Source organism: Falco punctatus (genome assembly GCF_963210335.1).
Source record: "Falco punctatus genome assembly, chromosome: 2".
Classification (NCBI taxonomy): Eukaryota; Metazoa; Chordata; class Aves; order Falconiformes; family Falconidae; genus Falco; species Falco punctatus.
The window spans coordinates 47,601,478-47,616,199 of record NC_137581.1 but is presented as its reverse complement, the minus strand read 5'-3'; the positions used below and the strand labels follow the sequence as shown (position 1 = coordinate 47,616,199).

The 14,722-nt window shown below is 37.3% G+C and overlaps 1 protein-coding gene across 1 annotated transcript in view; it reads left to right on the top strand.

The window, feature by feature from the left end:
- Positions 1–10,981, top strand: part of SPRY2 (sprouty RTK signaling antagonist 2) — a 76,294-nt gene extending 65,313 nt beyond the window's left edge. The window contains exon 6 of the mRNA XM_080374601.1: positions 3,630–10,981. The gene's annotated coding sequence lies outside the window, so the exon portion shown is untranslated. The remainder of the gene's footprint in view (positions 1–3,629) is intronic.
- Positions 10,982–14,722: the final 3,741 nt, after the last annotated feature.

Below are 14,722 nucleotides of genomic sequence, written 5' to 3'. Positions count from 1 at the left end.
TGTAAATTCCATCTTCCAAGTTTCCTATAAAAACTAACATTTGTCAACAATTACCACTTGGTGTTATACAACACTTCTTTCAAAATATTTGGAGATACCTACTGTGTAGCAACCATAAGCAAATGTTGATTTTTAATAGCTTTTATTATATGTGGTCTTGTTACTGGTGAAAACATGATGAACTTTCTGAATAATTTCATACTAAATTACAACTCATTTTATTTTTAATAGCATTGTAAATAGTCACACTAAACTTGCAAAACAAAACTCTAAATCCCAGGAAGGAATAAATTGTGCAGAATTAATTGACTTGTGAGTGGTTTCTTTTCCTCAGTGTCTGCACACACTAAAATTCAGCACATTCTACATTTAATAAATTGATTAAAATTACAGGACATATATTGTTAATTAGGAACTAAACCTCACTTTTCACAAAGGATTGACATCCCCTTTTCGCCTAAAATATGCAAACTAATATTTTGTGTAAATAAATGTTGAATTTTGTGGACATGGTAGTAAAGCAAATTTGTCAGCTTTACTAGATTTACCAAATTCTCAGATTGTTTTTGGAATCTGTTTTGGAGGTACAGACTCTTTGTGAGTTTCCCACAGACAAAGGCACACTGGTCCTCATCCCACTGACAGCAGCAGTGCAAGTTGCCACTGTCTCCAGCGCGAGGAGGTTTCAGCCCAGAAGGCAGAACCATTTGCTAACATGAAGGAATAGGGGCAGCCTTGTTAGTGGAGCTCTTTCCCAGGAAGTCAGAAGCTGATCAGCTCTACACTCAGCAGGAGATGTCAACAAAGTCTATAGAAATTATGATGGGCGCTTCAGATTACACGAAGAAATTGTGACTTTCTCAGAAAGGTCATATGTAAAACATTCTCCTTAAATGCATTCCCCTCAAATTAGATCAGCAGTTTACACAATATAATTAATGATTTTAGGCATTGTTTCTTAACAAATAACTGAAAAACTATCTGTAAAGATGTTTTAGAAAGAAAACAGAAGTCAAAAAAAAAAAAGTTTTTTTTTTAAATTAAAAATCTTAAAACGTGAACAGCTAACACTCATAAGCTATGAAGGCAAAATCCTGCTACTCCTGCTGGGAGTCAGGCTTTGCCCACAGCAAAACTAGTGGAGATGTTACTGTGGTGGCAATAGCCACGGCATTTTCAGTGCTTTGTGGCACTTGAGGAAAAAAAAACAAAACAAAAACGAAAGAAAACTATCCTGCTGCCTGAGGCATGCTCCCGAGCAAAGCCCAGCTCTTTAGGCTTGGGTCAGGGAAGACAGGATTTGCCTCAACAGGATGCACGAGTGGATTAACATGACAAATTAACTGTTAATCCAAGTAGTAGCCAACTATTAATAAAGTCCTCCTGAACACTACCTTAGTGGTTTGAACTCTTTGCTCCAGGTGTATTTTGAGGTTGGAGACTGAATATGAACTAGCCTCCTGTCTAAAGGCAGATGTAGTGGTCATCTGGGTGAACAAATATAGATGAGTCCATCCTGCAGCGTTCTTAAAGATGTTAGTTTTAGTATGACCCTGGACAAGGCACTTCAAACTCTGGATCTGAAACAAAGAGGGTATTTTGGCTACTCTTCAGTCTCACTTTCTCTAAACAACAGATGTGGATCTGTCTAAACTTGGTAGAGGGAATGAGCTGGAGGGAGGTGCTTGCAGCCTGCCACTGTTTCAATTTTGACATTTGTAGCTGCCAACTGTTAATGGTTTTCCACCGGACAGTTATGGCTAGGTTGTTGTGGTTTTTTTAACTATTGCACTATTATTTATGAGTAACCGGTTATCAGACCACTGCAAAAGTATTTTAGATATCACTGGAAGATTTCTTTTTGTGCTTTGGAAACATGAAAGAAACTGGTCTGAGCATTCCCTGCATCCACCTCTATTTCACTTGTTTGCAAGTTTAGTTTTACTTTCTTGCAGTCAGTGGCAAATCTCAGTGAATTTAACTACAGAAAAAGGGATTCGAGGCACACCAGTTTAAGTTCAAGTATTGCAATTTATATTGGTATGAGGAGGAAAAAGATTACGAATAATACTTCAATAATAAGTTTTAGTTCCAAGGGCTTATTAATTTAAGTAATATAATTTAAATTTAAATGAAAAGAACAACAGGTATGTGACGCAAGTGCCAACAAAAACAGGTATCTAGCTTGAACATAATTATGCAAGTAAATCTCCTTTTGCCCTTACTGAGCATTTGGCTCTATCACTTTAATGAGAATTTTATTCTGTCCAATGACTGCAGGACTAGGTCCTCCATCTGTAATGACTAAACTTCTCAGAAATGTTTCAGTCTTACAGACAGTTTTCATCCCTGCGTCTCTATATATTTACATTAGCAAGCTTTTATTTTCCAGTAAAAAATGTTTGCCAAATTTTGCCTGAACACATAAAGTATAAAATACTTCAGACAAATATGTGGTCAGTTTCCATATGATAGGAAGTCTTTCATTTGTACAGTAATTGTTTTTAAGTTTTGCTTGTTAGTAAACTATTTTTTGTATTATGCTTTAGACAATGTATACTTAGGGGAGGGGGGCATTTGCTTATTTTTTAAACACAAACACTCAGGAATTGCACAGTTCTCAAGACTTCAAGCATTTCTTTTATGTTTCCCATGATGTAGGAGACCTTGGTGATAGTTTGTAATTAAAGGGTTCTGAAAAGCTTTCTTTAAAGGAAAGGAAAAACATAAAGAATAAAAAAGAAAGAAGCCTTATTGGAAAGAAAAAAAACAAACAACCAAAACCCAAAAACCAACACCCTAAACCAAAACCCAAAACTCTACAGGGTTGCAAGAGGAGAAGAAAAAGAGTAAAAGTTCATTTCAACATAGTGATTTATAGGGAAAGGCTCAGCAGCTTACATAAAACCAAAAGGGGAAGTGGTCGACCATTGGGTCAAATCTCCATTCACATGTTTTGTAATAAAAGGCTGACTGTAGCCTTTGAGCCTTGCTTCCAGTCACAGACAATAGCAATTGCAGAGCAAGACTAATAACAGGATTTAGCATAAATCCACCACAGGAAGTGAACAGTTGTACTGGCAAATAATTAGCCAGGGAACTTTTTATGGCAACATCAGGATGCTCTCTGTGCTTTAAGCATTGTCTGCAATTGTGTTCATGGAAAAAAAATTATATAAAAGTAATTTCTCCCTGTGTAGAAGACTTGCTTGTAGATAAATTTTCACAGCATTTTGATTATTTTTTTCCTTGGTCTAATTTAGTAGCTATAGTGTAAGTATTGAATTTGCATTTGAAGAGTTTTTGAAAATGTTCTCCCCCCCACCCCCCGGCTTTTTACTGCAAGGTGAATTGTGTTTATTTTGCATGGCTAACAAGTGGGTTCAAAGCAACACTTTGATCTTGAACCCCTGCCAGATTCCAAGAGCTGAAAGCCCCCCTGTGCAGTAAAGTAGACCTGTACTCACAAAGCCTGGCTAATTTGCAAAGGAATGTCAAAATTACTGGCACAGCTGACTACTGTGGTGCAGTACAGTCTATAGTTTTTCTAATGAACAGAGATCTGCTTTGCTCTGTATGTTTGTCACTAGTTAGAAGACTAAGTTTAAGTATCACCATTCCTTCTCTAGGCAAGGAACTTCTGAATCATTGCATTAAAACAAACAAGAAACAAAGAGAAAAACCCCAGACCAGACCAGCTACTGTGAAATGTTTACTTTTCAGAAGAGATAATCTTTTGATACCCAGTGCAATTAGATGTGAAGAAAGCAGTCTATCTGTTCTTTTGCATTTTATAAAAACTGCAAAGATTTTTAGCTGAGAACACTCAGGTTCTATGCGAGTACTTTGAATACATTTCTACACCTTCAGTCTTCATCAATTCTCCCTAGTGCGAGTGATATTTGTTCTCCCGGAAGTGAGATACATTAATGAAACTCTGAATAAAACTCCATCTCATTTCCATTGCCTTTGCATATCTGCTTCCTAGCCACAGGAAAAAAAAAACAACAAAAAACTGTGAGGAAATTGTTCCCTTGGTGTATCCACTCAGAATTCAAGAAACTAGATCTACTAAGATAAGGTAGAAATTTCACACTAAATCATTTGTTTTGTGCATCACTAGTCTGTACTTCAGTGAAGAAAAGTAGTGACAAAATCCCTGGATGCTGAATCACAGTCTCACAGGGGAAAGAACTGCACAGTGGTTATTGATGAACTCAAGTCTGGCTCTATAGAGGCCAAGGAGGGCCCAAGGTACCTCAAAACACCCTCAGAATTGCAAATCATGGCTGTACTGATCCGCCAGATGCCCAACCTGGACCATAGGGTACAAGAAAGAAAGAAAATACCTACAAAGCTTCCATGCCATTCTGGATTTTGGCTGCATCTGCTCAACTGATAGAAGCTGTAGAGTATTCCTGCGTACCCACCACCCTAAGCATTGCCAGCAACAGCAAAAGCACAGAAACAACAGCTTTCTAGCAACATCAGAATTAGGACTATAAACTGTCTTGTGTTCTGAGCGCACTCCTTCACTTTACTGTGCGGATAAGAGTGCCCAGAGCTTGTTCTGTGTTAACAGGCGTTTGTTAAGACAATTAAGTATACACAGGGCTTTTTTTTGTGTAAATAGGCAAGATTGACAAAGGGCAGGAGAAAGGAAATAGTGTTAGCTATAATGTCAGAAGTAAGGAACTGAGGCACAGAAATATTACTAACAGGATTTTTAGAAGGATTAAAGCAGCATGGCTTTATTGACTGTGCTGCATTAACATCAAATGTGGTTTGACCCTTAGTGATTTCTTCAAAGTAAGACTGGAAGCAGAACAGGAACCAAACCCAGGTCAATACTCAACCCACAAACCCACAATTTCTTTCCTTATTTCTTTTCTATATTTAGCGGTGTGTGTGTGGGGGGGTGGGGGCTGGTGGCGGGGAGAAGCACATGTGCCTGTAGGGTGACCTGTCATGCTGCTAAGTTTCTACTTGTACAAATCCAGTCCCTCTCATTTTAACTAACTGCAATTTTGAATGCTATCTTTGGCATTCTGCCTTGGACTTCTCATAAGGATTTTTTTTTTTATATTTTTGGTAGGCTTGCTTCCTTTTTTGAGAAGGGAGATAATAAATGTGAATAATCATTTCTCCATGAAGAGCAGATCTTTTGCAGTCAATTTTGGCATCACTGCCATTTCTTACTTAAAGTTTAGACTAAACCCATGGCATTTATATGGTGAAAATCCCTAGGAGGTTCCAGATAAACCATTCATCTGACTTCCAGCAAGAGGTTATATTTTTTAATGTTCTGTTTATGGGACCTGTTTTCTGTGTTGTTTTGTTTACACACTTGGAGATTTATGTTATAAACACTAAAACTGGTAATTATTATTTTTTTTAATGGTTCATACAAAACATCTAGATCAAACTGGGCATCAAATAAAAATCAAAAAAAGGATAATTTTTTTCTTCCAGATTCAGTTCCAGAAATATAACACCCATTTAAGAGGAATGTGCATATTGTACAAGTTCTGGTATGTAGTATATACTATGTCGACATATTTAGAGAGGAAGAGAACAGGAATGAAGAAAGGGGCCAGATTTTGAATTTAAAGTTCACACACAAGTTTGTATCTGCAGCAGTAAGTGGATCGATCACACTGTAGCTGTTCTGCCAAGTTTTCTGGCTAGCAATTCCTGTTAAGTTTGAAGGGCAACTCTCTTATGTTGGATGCAATTTTACATATATACATACATACATACATACATACATATATATATATATATATAAATATACATAAAGGTTTTCCTCAGCATGTCATTTTTATATCTGTAAATTCAGAGTTGTATTTACCTGCTTCATAGTAATAATAACAACAGTAATAACATCTTAGTACACATTTGCAACTGAATGCTACAAAGTCAGCATAATGGTGTGGGAAAATGCAGCAATGTCAAGAAAGTGCTAGTATTTTTGCAAACAAAATAGGCAGTGACAGGGCCTTGGGGTATGTTGAAAAACATTTTTGGACTGTCTCAGTTTTCCCAAGGTGAGTCTGCTTGGTTGCCATGACACTTGCCCCCATTATAAACAGCTATCCGTTGGCATTGCTGTTCTTTAACTGCCACATAGTTTTAGTCTGTTTTTACTCCAGAAGATACTGTAGAGAAGTTACCTGAGGTCCAGGCAGCCCAAATCACACACCAGCTGTGAGCTGACTTAAACAAGTTCTGAAAATTAATATACCTTACGCTTTTGTTATTCAGATCTTTCTTTTATATGCCAAATTATAGATGAAATTGTCATATGAAATGCAGAAAGAAAGTTTCTTATGTTACTTGCTCTAGTAGCATTAATTACTTATTGTAATACTAAATGCAAGGCTGAAATTTTCTCAAGTGAAAAATCAGAGGTTGCCTGAGAAAAGGAAAAGTTTCCCATAATTTGTTCCACAATTAAATGCAAGTGTAATGAAAAATCATCACTGAAAATTTTTTAAATGAGGGTCCACAGAAATTGGCTCTCTATGATATAGCATTAAATATTTTGATAATAATCTGTAAGAAAGAGTTAAGTGATTGTTAATGACATTGGTACATTGCAAAATAAAACAACAAACCAACAAAATGGTAAATGTCAATACAGTTCATCAAAAGAGTCATCTGCACCATTTTATAAGTTAAGCAGAAATAATATGTGTTTTAAAACGTAAGGACAGCTCAGGCCACACTTTAAGGATGAGGAATTATTTCAGTCACCGTTATCTAAGAAAGGACTATGATAAGGAAAAACATACTGCCATTAAGCTAGTGCTGTTATTCTGTGACTAAAAAGACCTAAAATGATTCTGGGATTTATGAGCAGAGAAATATGAAGTAGGTGTAAGGGGATCATATTACCTCTGGTACAACAATTACTGCAACACTGAGCCCAGATCCAGCACCCACACCTGAAGAATGTGTTATTGCATTGGAGGGAACGTGCACTGGAGACGAAACAAACACTAGGGAAGGAAGAATCGGAAAATTTTTATTATTGCTAAAGATTTAATGAGGTCACACGCATAGCAGAGGGATTTTCAGTCTGGCGTTCAAGCAGTGTATGAAAGTTAAAAGCTGACAAGAGACAGCCTTGAAATAAAAGCACAGCGTTCAAAAACGGTGGTAATTAGCCATCGACACAAAGCTTACTAATGCTGGCGATATACAACACATGTAACTCAAAATTTAAGGGTTTTTGTAGCACAGCTAGCAGGCTTGAAGCAGGTATCCATTCAAGAGGACCTCATGGCTCCAGCTAAAGAGGTCAGATGGATTATCACAACAGGCATTTCATCCACTGCAGCCAGTGTAAGGGCATGTGCTCGGAGCAGCAGTCTGTGCAAAAACTAAGGACCAAGACTCCTCTGTGGAGTCTCTTCTCTCTTCACATGGAAAAAGTGAACACCACATTCTGGACACAGGACTGAAAATCTAGGATCTCTACCAACTGTAATTACTTTGGCTAATTGTCTGGGCTTTATTGACAGCAGAGACGAACAAGGATCTAAGCAGGGCAAGTTATCCCACCCTGGTAAGTGTCAAATCTAAATGAGAATGCTTCACTCAGATGTTGTTTTACTACAGAAGACAGAAGTTTGAATGAGTGGTGTAATTAAGGAGCAAGAATCACATAAGTCCAGCTGCTGACCTCCATAATGAAGAGAGAAATAAGCACTTTTTTCAACTCATCTGATGTGCTTTAGATAACTTCTCTAAACCAAAATGAATCACATGAAAATTATATACATGGAGTCTTGACAACTAGTTTGTATATAGCTGCATTTTATCAGGTGATCCTCACATTAGATGTCTTAAATTTAAAATGCTAAATATAAAGAATACAAATCCTGCCATACAAAGCATTATTTTTACTCTTAGGTCTTCAGGATATGGGTGATGGCAAAGAGAAAACAGTGAACAAAACTCATAGAAAAAGGCGAGGGAAAACCACAGCAGATTGGTGACAAAACTCTGAATCATATAAAGAGTGAAAAAAGAAAATTGAATAAAATCCTTCCTGTGAACACTGACTCCAAGACAAATCAACATTAAGATGTGTCTTTGACAATCTGTGCATGCACTGCACTGATGATTGTCAGCATGCATTCACAAGAATTCAGTGGTGGGAATTGGCACTGAGCCCTGGATTACCCAAAAAAGGAAAACTAGCTAATTTTTTTTTTTTTTCAAATGATGCTGAAAATAAAAGCACATAATTGGAATAACTAAGAGGAAAAGGAAAAAGGAGAATTGCTGCAATTTTTTGAAATTAATATAGTCAGATTAATTATGTTTTGTCAGATGTACTTCACTTGAGGTTTGTTAGTGTCTTAATGCACAATCTTATGATGTGGTCTTGCACACAAACTTAATTTAGAACTCATCAAATGGATTATGATAAAACAGATCAGCATTATAAAAGAATTCCACCTTGAGATTTTACTTAGCATTGAAAAGGGACAGAATTTTAGTGAGTAATCTTTTTTCCCAAGTACTACCTTCTGTAGCCAAGAAAACAGAGTATCTTTGAGACAATGAATACCAAATAAACATTTCTGTATACTAAAAAGCTGTGGAATGTAACTGATTATATAGATTTTCAAAATTAAAGGCTAACTCAGTAAATTGGAAGTACCAGGATCATCCTCTAACTCTGAGACCACCTGACATGGAAAAGACCACAGATAAATTATTAAACTCTGCTATTCTTTAAAACTCAGTCCCTCACCTACTGGGAGCTTGCTAACTCTCAAACTAGGTCCAGAAGTTGTGTTGGAGGATGCTAGCTGTCACAGGACAACACGGAGAACAAAACTGTTCTAGCACTGCAACAGTATGGATGGCTGCATTTCCGAGCCCCCATATTCCTTAATTTATCAGTATGAAATGCAATATTAGAGCCCAGTGCTCTTAACGGTCGCTACCATGGAAGTCATTACTTCCATACATGCTGCTGATTTCAACATGGAGTAATTGGGCTAGGTCTAAGAGTAAGATAAGTTACATGAGTAAATGTTTGCATGATCAAGTCCAAGCTGCACTGACCTTGTCCCAGGCACAGTGAGCAAAAATTAAATATCGTAGCTGCTATGTTTGTTGAAGGAGTGGAGGAGGTGTGGGAAGGAGAGAGTAAAGCTGTATATATGTATATATATTTACATATTTATAAAATGTAATATACATTTTAAATAGAAAATACAGTTTCTGCAAAGAATGTGTTATGAAAGGGTAAGGAATATTAACCATGGGACAGCAAAGACTAGGGCTTGTATTTCAGCTAGTAGATTCCTTTGCCTCTGAAATGGTTCCCTTGAGACACTGTTCTGTAGGTTAATAATCCTCACGATTAGAAAGTGTTTTCCTGATATTTCACCTAATTATACCCATCCGTAATCTCTTTCCAAAAGCCTCTCCTCATTTTACCTCTTTGGCATACTCTAAACAAGTCTTTTCTTTCAGCTCAGTCTTTTGGTTAAACAAGTCTTTTCAGCTCAGTAGCTGGCTGTGTAATATCCTATATAACTGGAATCCAAATCTGCAAATTGCTGAGCAGCCCCAAATTTCATTAATTTATAAAAGGCAGTGAAGGTTCTTACATTCTCACAAGTTAGTGCCCAGCATTAATAAAAATATATGTGTTTAAAATAAACCAAAAAAATCATTTGGATATGTAAAATATCCAAATACATGACTTGGTTTCTTTCCAGCACTCTCTTGTTTCAAGAAAGCACAGAATTATGTGTTTAGTAATAATTGTTGTAGATTATTTCCTTTCAGGAAAGTGTGTATCTGCAATGTGCGTATTCTGGGAAGAATATAGTTGACTCTGATAATTTTCTGGGAAGACAGGGCCTTTAATTTTAAATCTTCAAAAATAAATCTTTCACTAATACTTATGATCCCAATTCTGTGAGGGGTGAATGCCACAAGTCCTGGGATAGATTTATACTTATGCCAGCTTCCACAAATTAGAGACTCTAACTTCAGTAATATGTTAAAGCTGCAGTATCTTGAAAAAAGTGACTATATTTTGCATCCACAACCGGATGCCCTTTTCTCCTGTTTCTAATATACTGTCTGCACTAGGGAATAAAGCTGTCCCCAGTGAAGAACTTAAGGTACATTGCTTTGCCATTGTTTTTAGACATCTGAAAAGACTATGGACTCTATAATTCTGGGATGGGGGGACACAGTCACCCTGGTAACTTATTGCCTCAAAAGGATAAGCCATACATTTTGAAAAGAAAACCCCAAACAACTAAAAATAAACACATGTGCATGTATATGCATTAGAACTCAGATTTCTTTTCTTTTTTAGCCTTTCAGCAAGCTACACAAGGGGACGGCTTCTCATGTTGCCAGAATACTTTCTGGCGTTTCCTGCTTGACAGGTGTTAGTGAAGGCAGTGTACATCATAAAAATAGTATTTACATGACTAAGGACATAGAAAATGCTCCTGAGATTATCACTGTTGCTGGAGAAAAGGTGAGTAGCCTCCAAAGCTTTTAGGAAACCGATGATGGGAAAGTTGAAAGACCTTTCACATGACTTGGACCTCTATCAGATAGATACCTAATCACTCAGGAACTTGGAAACACTTGTTGTGGATACATGATCACCTTTCACAGCAAGGGAAGGCTACTAGTTGGCCCCTCAGTGATGTGATGTGTTCAATATATTCAGAACTGACACAAAAAGTGGGAGATTACTCAGGTGACAGAGCCTGCCAATGACACAAAACTGTTGAGGATAGTCAAAGCTGACAGTAAAAATGTAGCAGGATCACATGGTGACGGGGTGACTGGGTAAAGAAAAGAGTAGTGAAATTCAATCCGTATAAGCAGAAAGAAACATAAAAGGAGACAAACAAATCTTCCCAAATATACACTTCCAACTACGTATTATCATCCAGGAAAGAGACACTGGAGTCATTACAGATAGTTTTTAAAAAAATAGTTAAATACTAAGCAGCTATAGAAATGCAATTTGTATGTTAGAAAATCCTAGGAAAATATAAAAACCAAATCAAAGCATCCTTATGCTATGGTATAAATCAACATCATAGCACCATCTGAACATCTTTTATGATTCTGGTCACCTGCCTCAAATAAGCCATCATGAAAGTAGAAAAAGCATAGAAAATAATGGCAAGGATAATCAGAGCTATGGAATAGCTTTTATCTAAGCAGAGATTAAACTGAGTAGGTACTTTAGAACAGATGACTGCTACAGGCTTCTAAAATCATAAATGTTATAGAGAAAATGCACAGATATCAATTATTTATTATATTCTGTAACAGAACTAAGAGACAAACAATAAAAATAGCAGCCAGAAAATCAAAATAAATTCAAGGCTTTCATTTTTCTTTTCTTTTTTAAAGAAATCACATTGCTAGAATTTGTTGCCACAGGACGACAAGGAGGCAAATGTGCAGCTGGATGCAATAATTAGACAAAGTTGTGGAGGACAGGTGCTTTACTGGCTTGTCCTCTGACTCAGGAAATCCCTTAACTGCAGAAAGGGAATACTATTACTGTACATTGTCCTGTTTCTTTATACTCCCTCCCCTAAGTAACCTTTATTTGGCTCGTTCCTATTGATCATCCATTTGTACATAGGACTTTAATCACTCCAGGCCAGTGCCTGGCTGTATTTCTGAGCCAAGTGGAGAAAACAGGGATCTCATAGAAATTGTCAAAAGTTCTGGCTCAGGACTTCATAGTCTGTCCCACAGCATGGACTACATTATAGTAAGACTGCCTTTCCAATGCTCTTTTCTCCCCAGCTGTGAAGATCCTGGGCACCAGCCCCCGAGGGAGCTGAAGGCTATCTTTATCTTTCTTTACTGAGAGGGCTATCTCAGCTGTCCACAGGCTCAGCCAGCCAGTGGCAAGGTCCAACAAAAAAGGATTTGGGTGGTGAGAAACAAAGACAAACATTAAAACACCACCTCTCCCTCCTCTTTCTCCTACACTTAGCATCAGTTCTTTACTTGACTACTTTACCCGCCCTGAGTGTCGAAGGATGGAGGTGGGTATGGTCAGTATGAAGCAGTTTCTTCTGCTCCTTCCCTTTCACGTTTTTCCCCTGCTCTGGTGAGGGCTTTCCATGGACTGCAGTGAGTAGAGCACATCTTCCTACCAACTTTCAGCTGTGAGAAAGGCACACCTGAACTGACCGGTGAAGGAACTTGTAGAAGGTCACTAAAAGTCCCACCTACCAGCCTGCTGAAGATGTGATGTTAGACTAAACACACTTTGAATATCAATAAATAACCTTTCTAATATGGATATTGTTTAGGTACAGAGCTTTCATTTTCTAAGATTGTGTTTTATAAGTAAACAGATAACATTTGTTTAAAAGGAAGAAAAATGTCACCAAATCATCAGATATTTAAAACACTGGTACATTGCTTTAAATAAAATACGGTATTTTGTTTTCAGATAGAGCTTTTGCCCTAAAGATGATTATCTCACCAAAGTTTTCATCACACTGTCTTTATTAGCCTTTCTTCATGAAACGAGAAGCTGTACTATCGACGAAGCTGTAGATGGAGGGAGAAAAGGTAACATGTCCTTTTGGGGCAAGTCTTCCACTTTTTATCTAATCTGCCTGCTGGATCATTTAAGCCTCCTGTTATTTGATCCCTGACCTTGCCATGAGAAATTGCTTAGTAGTAGGTTGCAGACTTCCATTGGCAAACATGCTGAGAGTGTACTCAGAGGGTGGTTGTTGATTAATTATGTATACTTCATGTCACTGAGATCTCTGAGCATGTCAGAAGGCTGGAGACAGAAGGAGGTGTATTGTTTCTGATTTTCTTTGCAACATAACATTGTAAGTTTGCACAAACAGAAGGGTCAGTGCACCTTGCTGTTTTTAACAAAACTTGCACATGATATTTTTCTAGTTGAAAAAAACCAAAAGCTTATGTGAATTTATTGTTTAGAAGTAGGCAAGAGGAAGGGTTAATTGCACAGTATTTGTTAACTGTTACCAATGCAAGGGAAAGCTGAACTGCATATGGAGGAGTAATTCATTATCTATAGATAAGAGTCTATAGACTGAGAATCTATAGAAGCTGCATTTACTTTTTTTTTTTTTTCAATGTGTGGAAGTGCAGCTGCAATTCAGTAAGGGAGCCTGAATACTGTGAGCCCAAAACTTAGTCATCCAGTAACCAGATTGGAAATCAGACCAGTGAATTATGCACTCTGGCATATCCAGACTATTGACCATGGATGGACAAGGTCTTCACAAGAGCCAGCATGGACTGTTAGGACTGAGCAAAACATTAAAAAGTGTGTCTCAAGCCCTTCCTATCACCCTGGAATACAGGAGTTTTTTATGAGACTACATTTGGGCAACTTTTTCCAGCTGGGATACAGAAAGAGAGTCTTAAACATAGATGAATGAGTATATATACAATATCCCAGTGATTTGAATAACTGCCCAAGAAGAGAGATCTGCAGCTAGGGCTGTTAGAACAGACCTGTGCCCCAAGCTCCCTGAGAATCTGAACTAACAGGGTTTTACGTGGGAGTATCCTTTCCTCCTAAAGCTGTCTGTACTCCCAGGAATGTAGAAGTCATGGGGTCAGACAGGGAACAGGTAGGAAAGGGCTTGACTCTGGAACATATATCTTTTGAGAAACAAAATTTAAGGGACGTACAGGTAGGAAAGAGCTTGACTCTGGAACATATATTTTTTGAGAAACAAAATTTAAGGGACGTGCTGTGTTTTCTAGTTCCTCTTATTAAAAATGTTTATGTTTTATTTTACCTTGAACTGCTCCTGGATAAAGACTCTCAAACCAGCCATATAAAAAAAAAACCCAAAAACCAACGAAAACCCCCATCCCCACCTACCATCCCACCACCCTGCATCGAAGCTGTAACTGGAACCATAGAAATAGTTTTGAGTAGACAGCACCACTTTTTGGTTACCTAGCGTTAAGTAAATTTACAGACTAGTAATCTACTCAGCAGTATGTCATATTCTATTTCCTAAGCTCTTTCCATTCCATTTTTTTCACACTATCAACCCAATTATTTTTTTCCCCACTTCTGTTTAAAAGAGCCAAACAGACATTGCATACTGTGCTTATATGCTGCCTACTAGGACATCATCAACTCTTCTGGAAGCATACAGACTTGAAGGTCTTAACAATGATTTACTTCTCCAGAAAGTGCATTGTTAGATTTTTCTTAATTATTTTTTTTTTTTACTAGAAAACATAATTTGCAGCCTTATTGCTTATACTGGAGTGATCAGAGCTTTATATTTTTGCACAGTATCTTAGGTAATTTGAATAATACTGAGTTATTCACATATTTTTCTACTTTCCTGGGTTTACTGGAAATGAGGGGGGGGGGGGAGAGAGAGAAATGACCATAGGAAACTGAAGAGGCCAGAGATAATTTAGGGGATATAGAAAACCTGAAAGTCTAATACATAACTGAATCAAAACCTATGCTAATAGATCACTAGAAATTTGATATGTGAAACATTTGCCTGATTTTCTGAAACAGCACTTTCTAAATTCAAATGGCTGTTAATGTTAGCCCACATTTTATATTTCAACTCATTTGGAATACAGTTTAGCAACTGATTATTGATCATTATGTTTGCATAACTTCTTTTCTTCACACTTTAAAACCTGATAGTACCTCATCATTATT